We start from the raw sequence: 8,880 nt of genomic DNA on the forward strand, positions 1-8,880 counted from the left end.
TTTTTTCTACCCCCTAAATACTGCTTTATGGTGATTCTTTAACGTCTAAATCAGGGGTCAGACAAGTTTTTCTTAAAAGGCCAAAGAGTAAATATTTTAGGATTTGTAGTCCAAATGGTCCTTGTTGCATAACAACTCAACTCTGCTGTTGTGTGAAAGACAATTCATAAAGAAATGGGCAAGGCTGTGTTCTTAAAAAGCTTTATTTACAAAAACAGGCAGCCAAGCCATGGATCAGAGTTTTCTGACCCCTGGTCTAGATCATTCATCTCTCACATTGGTTTTTTTTTTTTTGGCGATACGCGGGCCTCTCACTGTTGTGGCCTCTCCTGTTGCGGAGCACAGGCTCCGGACGCGCAGGCTCAGCGGCCATGGCTCACGGGCGCAGCAGCTCCACGGCATGTGGGATCTTCCCGGACCGGGGCACGAACCCGTGTCCCCTGCATCGGCAGGAGGACTCTCAACCACTGCGCCACCAGGGAAGCCTTCACATTGTTTATTTTAGTGAACAATGTGAGGCACGAATTTAACCTTTTTTCCCCAAATGAATAATAAATCACTCTGACACCATTTATTAAATAGTATGTCTTTACCTACCAGTTTTAAAGGTAAAGGACTTTGAGGTGAAGGACTTTTATGAATCTGTATTCAGTTCCTAAAACCTATTTTTCTACTTCTGGGTCAATAATAGGCTGTTTTGATTTCCATAGTTTTAAAGTATGATCTAATATATGATCTAATAGCTTGTATGGCAAACACCCTTTCTGCTTATTTTTCAAAATTTTCTTGTCTAGTCTTGCCCATTTATTATTCCATCTGAGTTTTAGAGTTAGCTTGTCAAGTTCCGTGACAATTTTTGTCAGGATTTTGATTAGGATAACACAGATGAATATATTTGTTATTTGTCCTAGTTAGAGTTGCAATTAATTCTGGATACAGCCAACTGGCCTGGCTAAACATCTGCAGCTCAACTGGAATCCTATGAGAGTGAAGTGTCCAAAAACTTAAATAGGTAGTTTGTAAATCAAGTCAAAGTGGCACCCTGCTGTTGGGATTTGGTCTACAGTTCTAGATAAACTAAATAAAAATGCTTACCACTCAGAGCAAGTGTCCGTGAATACTGTATTTCTACAACTGGAAAGTGAAAAGAGGATTTGAACAAAGCTACCAGCATTTAAAGTCATGTTGTTTCAAAAAGAATGTTTTAAGTGACTCATTCTATATATTCATTTTGAACTCCTTGTAGATCAGTATGTGTCTACACCCAGAATTGATATATAAGATGGTGGTCCTCAGAAATCATTTTTACCCTCACATTACTTACAACTAAGATTATATATGTATTATTTATATAATGGCTACATCTCTGCCTTTAATAAATCATAAAATGATAAAAGCAGACCTAAGTTGAAACCCAGAGTTGACTTAAGGGAAAATATTAATAATACTATAGTCTATTCTAATGAAAGTTTGGGAAATATGCCACATGCTTCCTGTCAGAGCTAATAGGATTAACAAAAAAAATGATTTTGTTCATCATTTCCTTCAACTACAGGGCTTCCCAACATTTTCCCTCCATAGCATTCATAGAAAATGTTTGTTCAGTCCATTAGGACAAACTAACAAGAATGCTCACAGCTTGAGAGGGCAAGCAGCCCCAGGTCACCCGCTGCTAGAAGGCTGGCACACCTGTAACCAATCTGCAGTACACTAATTGGAAAGCTATGCTTAGACTCCCATGGTCTTCCTTAGGTATCCCATTCTCCCAGTCCCCCAAAATGCTATAGTTGTACTCCAACTCTATTCTCCACCACAGTACTGAATTGAACACTGAAGAACAGAGGAGGATGAAGTGTCCAAGAGATAAAGGTGGGAACCACTTTATTCATAGCCACTAAACTGTCTGTTTTTGAAGTTGGAACTGTATTACTTTCATCTTTTTTAACCCCTTTAGTACCAAATGCAGTGCCTTATACATAGTTGTTGCTCAAAGTTTACTGGATTGAAACTTTCAGTACCCACCACTACATCATATTTAGTCTTGCAATTCTAAGTATCATACTTATGTCTTTAGATATACTTTTAAATACATGATAAAAATATTTTCCATAAAAAGGAGACTATCATACTGTTAACACAATACATGTGCCTTTGATAAATCTTAAAATGATAAAAGCAGACCTATGTTAAAATCCAGAGTAACAGCCATCTAAAGCAATGCACTGCTTTCCTGACATTAATAAGTTATTTTTTGGTTGAAAGTTCAAGTCAAAATTAAAACACCAGTTGACCTAAGCTTCAGTTTTCTTAATTGTAAAATGAAAAATAGCAATAATAGTATGACATCATAAGTCTGTAAAGATTTCATAAAATAATGCATAAAGAATGCTCATTAAGTGCTTGAAAGAAATAGCTCTTAACATTTTAGCTATTACTTTGATGATTGACTTTACTCCATTAAACACGTTGGCTCCTGAGATAACTTTTCAGTCTGTTATATGACACATATTTCTTAATAAATATTCAATAAATACAAACATTACAGAGTACCACTAATTAAAGAAAAAGTCTGTAAATGCATGGCTTTGTGTGTGAGCTGCACAATTTTCCCCTAATGTAAATAAATAGCACAATGTACTTTTTCCATTAATTTTCCTTCCATAAGAACCATAAGCTTTCTGTTTAAAATTCAAACAGTATCAAAATACAGACTATTCAAATGAATCACTGTGGTCTTCCATACAATCTTTCTCATACATTAAGCTGTCAGTCTGACATACAGTAGAAGAATGCATAGAGCATGAGCTGACTTTTTAATACAACAGCAATGTTTTGGCCTCCTCTCTTTGAATCAAGTCACAGATGCCACTCTTGAAATTACTAATGGTATAGCAATGATGAAACACACACTATATATCTAAACAAACTTTCATACTATTACAAATGAAAGACCCTGGAAATATTAAAACTTTTTTTAGATTCTATAAAAATCTATGTTATTTCAAGATTTTCTTTCATTGGCAAATATTTGAGTTCTAAGTAATTTGAGTGGTAGGTGAATGAGTGCTGCAGCAGTTAATAAAATAGACAAGAATCCCTGTTCTCATTATAGGGATACAGACAATAAACAAATAAATCAGTAAATATGTATAGTATTTCACATAGTGACAGGTGCTATGGGAAAAATAAAAGGCATGGAAAAAAGAATGGGAATTCCATGGTTCAGGGGTGTTGAAAGCACTCTTATCTTTTTTAAACCAGGCAAAGGCTTATAAAAGAGTCAGCTAGTATTTTAGGAAGGAAAAGATATTGGTTGAAGAAAGTAATGCTTTTAAAGTTATGTGTGATAAACAACATGAATATTCAAAACGTAATTTTAGAAAATTCCATATTGCTTAACTCAAAAAGCACAAAATTTATCCATAAGGACAAAATTAAAATTAATATATAAACAAGTAAGGGTGTAACTTTAAAATATTACAATTTATATGCGAACAAATTACTTCTGGGATAAAATACTTTATCCCAAATATAATATGAAAGTTTACATTTGAGTAAACACTCCCTATAAAAAAAATCTGACTTTAACCTCATTCTTAACTTTACATAGGTTTTTACAGATACCATTTGTTTTTATTCTAAACAGTAGAAATAGTTATTTACAAATTATCAATAAGACAAAACAGTCAGTTTTATTTGGAAAGTGTACCCTTTAAACTTTAAGAACTAAATATCTGGGGCTTCCCTGATGGCGCAGTGGTTACAAGTCCGCCTGCCAATGCAGGGGACGCGGGTTCGAGCCCTTGTGGGGGAGGATCCCACATGCCGTGGAACAACTAGGTCCGTGTGCCTGCGCTCTGGAGCCTGCGAGCAACAACTACTGAGCCCGCATGCCACAACTACTGAAGCCTGCATGCCTAGAGCCCGTGCTACGCAACAAGAGAAGCCACCGCAATGAGAAGCCCACACACTGCAACAAAGAGTAGTCCCTCACTCGCCACAACTAGAGAAAGCTTGTGTGCAGCAATGAACACCCAATGCAGCCAAAAATAAATTAAAAAAAAATAAAGTATAGAATCTAAAAAAAAAGAACTAAATATCTGAAGCAGATTTGGAATTAGAATTCTTCATAGTTCCAGTCTCCTTGAGGGCATTTTTTTCAAAAATGTTATTATCAATATATTCTATTAGAATCTGGAATTCATGAAATGAAAATGTTTGTTCATTACGAAATCACTTTAAGATGATACACGTTGCCCAAAGTCTCAAACTTTTTTTTAAGTTCCCTTTGAAGACTAACAATCTGAAATATATGTAAGAATGGAAAATAACTAATTAGAAAATAGGAATTAATTTGTTTTTCCCTTTATGGTCATTTTCAAAGCTATTTATAAAATATAAACATAAAATATAAATTTAAGCTTATATTTGCCCAGTTATAAAATATGTTTCAGTCATAAACCAAAGCAGTTTTGTTAAACTGCACTAAGTTATCATTAAAGAAGTGACTATATCACACTCTAGACCAACGGCTTCAGGGGCTATTGGGGAAGATGAGTAGTGAAGGACTCTGAGTCTTCTCCCAATGAAATCTAAGTGGCTACATTTTGTCACACATTGGGGTTCTATGTAAGACATTGTATAAAAAATAGGTTTTACAACTTAAAAAGAAATTCTGAAAGCCACTAATCAAAGGAACAGAAATCTATCAGGAAAAAACCCTCATGAATTTGCTAATGATTCTTCTTTCTTTCTTGAGAAACTGGCAAGGTAAAGCACATGCATATAATAAATCTTTTTTTCACCCCTATCATTCTACCAAGATATTTTTTATCACATTTCATCTAACTTCAGATCATTCTACTTGATAAAAGATTTTTAAAACCTTAATGAAAATACTAACTCTAAGCGAGCAAAATGTATTTGAATAACTAATGATTAAAACAAAAGTTTAAAACAAGTTTTAAGTTCAGTTTAAAACAAAAAGCTAAAGTTCAAAAACAAAATCAAAAATCTTCTTTGTGATTAGGCAATTCTTTTCAAAGTACACATGTGGAAAGGTCACCAAATGTTTCAGTAAGTTTTGAGGAAGAGAAGGAGAGCGGGGAAGGACACTTGAGCTGGGTGTTGGAAAATAAGTAAGATTGGGAGACTAAAGAAATGGTTACATAATTTTCTAGGAAGAAAGGAACAGAATGAGCAAAGTATGGATAAAAGAAAGAACTATTTCCAAGGAATGGCAAACATCTCAATTTGCCTGGGACATAAATGAGGGGCAAAGACAGGAAATAAGATTGTGAATTTAGGTTGTGGCCAGATAACAAAAGATTCCTAATACCACAGTAAGGACTTGGGCTTTTTTCCATAAAAAATTAGGGGGTAGTAGCAACAGACATTTCAACTATGAGACAGATTCCAGAGATACTAGAGAGGTAGAATAGATAGAATTAGGCAACAAATTGGAAGCTAAGTAGATGAAAGAAAAAGATATAAAGTATGATGTTAAAGTGCAGTTTGGCTAACAACTGTAAGAACTTAAAAGCTTTAAGCTGAAGAACTTTTAATATTTACACTGATTTGTTTATGTCAAGAGAATTTCAAAAGCATAACCAAGACATTTGACTGATACAAATTTTATTTTTCATGCTAAAATTTTTACAAATTTGATTCTGTCATACACAATTGTAAGAGGAACAGTTACAAGTGAATTAAAAAAATAGTATTTGGGGGCGCTTCTATTCATTTTACTATCATAAGCATGTTTTGTTACAGGTACAGCAACAATTGTTACAATTACAGAACTGCTCAACTTGGAAATTTAGTAAGTATGTTATGATGGAGGGTAATACCTAATATGAATGAAGAGTAAGTGCCCAAACATAGTCTCACGCTCTACATTATTCTTTATTCCACAATTAGAATCATGGGTTAGAGTCTACTCAGCAATGCCATCATTCAAATATCTGACCAAGCAGGTCAACTTGGAAAGCATTTAAAATCATTTCCCAAAATCTTACTTAATTTAGTTCTATAAGGAAATATAAGACAAAACACACAAGACAAGGCTTGCTGATATTTTATGCCTAAAACAAACCATTATACAGTGAAATTATGCATCTTTTGCAATCTGGCATTTTTTCCCATCTCACACAATAACAAAAGATGAACAGTACTTACAGCATTTAGAATCACCAGAGTACAGCTGATACAGCATCTCCCAGACTTCTATTTTCTAAAATTCTGGGGGAAGTGGGACAATTTGAACTGTAACAGTCTACAAGGTAGTAACGTTACCTCTTGGCCATTGGCCCAATACTAACCCTATTTTTTTTTCAGTATACAAAATATGCTGAAAACATTTCTCTTAAACACATTTCAATTAATGTAATTAAACAGAAGGCAACAACTTCCTTCTAGAAGAATTAGCTATAGCTATGAAAAGCTTGCCATATATTTGTTAAATTAATTTATGGAATACTTTTTGGGTCAATACAGACCATAGTGTATTTTTTAATTTAAAGCCTCTACTAAACATGAGTAAAAAGAACTAAAAATATAATCACATTGGTAGTTTTTTTAAAAATGAAAATTACCATTTTTATCCCTGTAGTATATATCACTTGCTTTTATCCAAATTAAAGGTAAATTAAAAAAAAATCCACTGTGGGGCTTCCCTGGTGGCGCAGTGGTTGAGAGTCCGCCTGCCGATGCAGGGGACACGGGTTCTTGCCCCGGTCCGGGAGGATCCCACATGCCGCGGAGCGGCTGGGCCTGTGAGCCCTGGCAGCTGAGCCTGCGCGTCCGGAGCCTGTGCTCCGCAACGGGAAAGGCCATAACGGTGAGAGGCCCGCGTACCGCCAGAAAAAAACAAAACAAAACAAAAAATCCACTGTGAAATTTACATTCTAAGCACAAAAATAAACAAATATTAGTTCTAATCAGGAATTTCAGCTGACAAGTGAACATTTTTACTTTGAAATATGTAGATCTGGGATATAGAAGTGAATGTTTTGATTGAACACATTGCAAATATATCTTGTTTTCATGTAAAAATACATTTTTTAAAGAAATAATGTTTCACAGTCTTTTTATCCCACCCTCTCAAACATTTTTTCCTTAAAATAGTTTAACATCTCATTTAAAATCTGATATTACAAAAAAGACAGAAATAAAATTAATTCTTCTTAGATGTATTTGAGCCAAGTAGTTACTGTTTCCAGATGTTATGAGCTAAAAATCATGACATTCTGGTGAGTAACCTTTGGCTTACAAACTAATAACTTGAAATTCCATTCATACTGCTTATCAAGGAAGCCTGATATATATTTGTAAATTTAAATTTTTATATCTTTTATAAAGAAAAAAATCCATCTAACAGATAAGTATTAATAGCTAAAAAAATGATAAACATTTTTATATTAAAGATCTACAAAATAATAAAGCATCTTAATAGTATTCTTGAAAATACTATCAAAAACCTCAGTCTTCCATATTAAGTGCAATATCCAACACATTTTTATGACTAAAACATTTTCAAAGGCTAGAAAGAAAATATGCTTATTGTAAGAACAATGATGCTTGAGTCAAACAGACCTGTTTTGAATCTCTAATCTGCCACTTTCCAACTTATACATACTCCTTAACTTCTCTAAAACTCAATTTCCTCAGAGATAAAATGGGGGGGGGGCAATGACAGTAACTACCTTAAAGAACTCTTCTGAGGGATAATAAGATAATGCATATGAAAGGTTAGTACAGTACAGTATGTGACATAGTAATTAACTAATAAATATTAGCTATTCTGAGCAGTGACTTTGGGGTCAAGTACCTAACAAACCGTTTTCTTAAATAAGATATACTCATTATACAAAGAATTGTTTATTTTAAAACTTTTAAAAAACAAACAAAATGGCATGAGGGAAAGTTGGGGATATGTCCTCCAATTAAACATCCAGAATTATATTGCAATAATGATAAGGCTAAGAACCACAAAAGACTCATTAGGCTGACATTTGAAGTCTCCTAAGTTACTTTTATCGTGTTTTGGCAGTCACTTCCTATCTATTTGAACACCACACTGTGTTATTCCCAAACTACAATTCAGAAGATCTGAAGTGAATTTTATTTTCTTGTCATGAATTCTTAGAGAAAATAATTACCTCATTGGCTTAAACAAACAAAAAAAGCATGGAAAAAATGAACACAAAACCACAGCCAGTTACATGTTATGTAGTAAAGATGGTTATTTAGAAACCTCAAGCAGTTTACCTGATATCTCTTATTTTCAAACTGTTACTGTTTCAAATCTCAATCTACTAATCTCTATTATTTATAGTTAGTCTACTCTGAAACATATCTATTATCTTTACTGGAATGATCACAGAGTACTAAATTTTAACAGAAAATTAATCTACAGATCATGCTCCAAAATATTTTACATTTCCCATTTAAAACATTTAAGGTACCAGTTTCAAGATACCCCAAATCTTAGTCCATCAGTATTATTCTGATTGTCACCATTACCTACGTGAACGTTTTCTCTAATTTTTATTTATACTAACCTGAGTCAACAGGGCTTTCCAATGGGTGTTTTAAATGACAGAGCACAGCTATGGGTGACAGGAAAACTAGGTCTGGCCTCAATTAAACTATTTACTAAATATGAGATCTTCAGCAAGTCCCTCAACTTCTCCATGCCTCTTTTTCCTTTTCTAAAAGAGGAGGATCCTACTACCCTCATTTTCTGACTCACAGGACGATGGCAAATGATATGAGAAAAACATATGAAAGAATTCTGAAAAGGCCACAGTGCTATATAAACGTAATATGAAAACATGTAGGCTGGTTACGTATTAGATTTGGTTAGAATGACCAGTTTAC

General features: G+C 34.0%; 1 long non-coding RNA gene across 1 annotated transcript in view; it reads left to right on the top strand.

Moving 5' to 3' along the window:
* LOC309966498 overlaps nt 1–8,880 on the top strand; it is a 511,042-nt gene that overhangs the window by 172,326 nt on the left and 329,836 nt on the right. The gene's annotated exons all lie outside the window — the stretch shown is intronic.

This window comes from Leucopleurus acutus (assembly GCF_964270905.1).
Source record: "Leucopleurus acutus genome assembly, chromosome: 9".
In the NCBI taxonomy this organism is placed as follows: domain Eukaryota; kingdom Metazoa; phylum Chordata; class Mammalia; order Artiodactyla; family Delphinidae; genus Leucopleurus; species Leucopleurus acutus.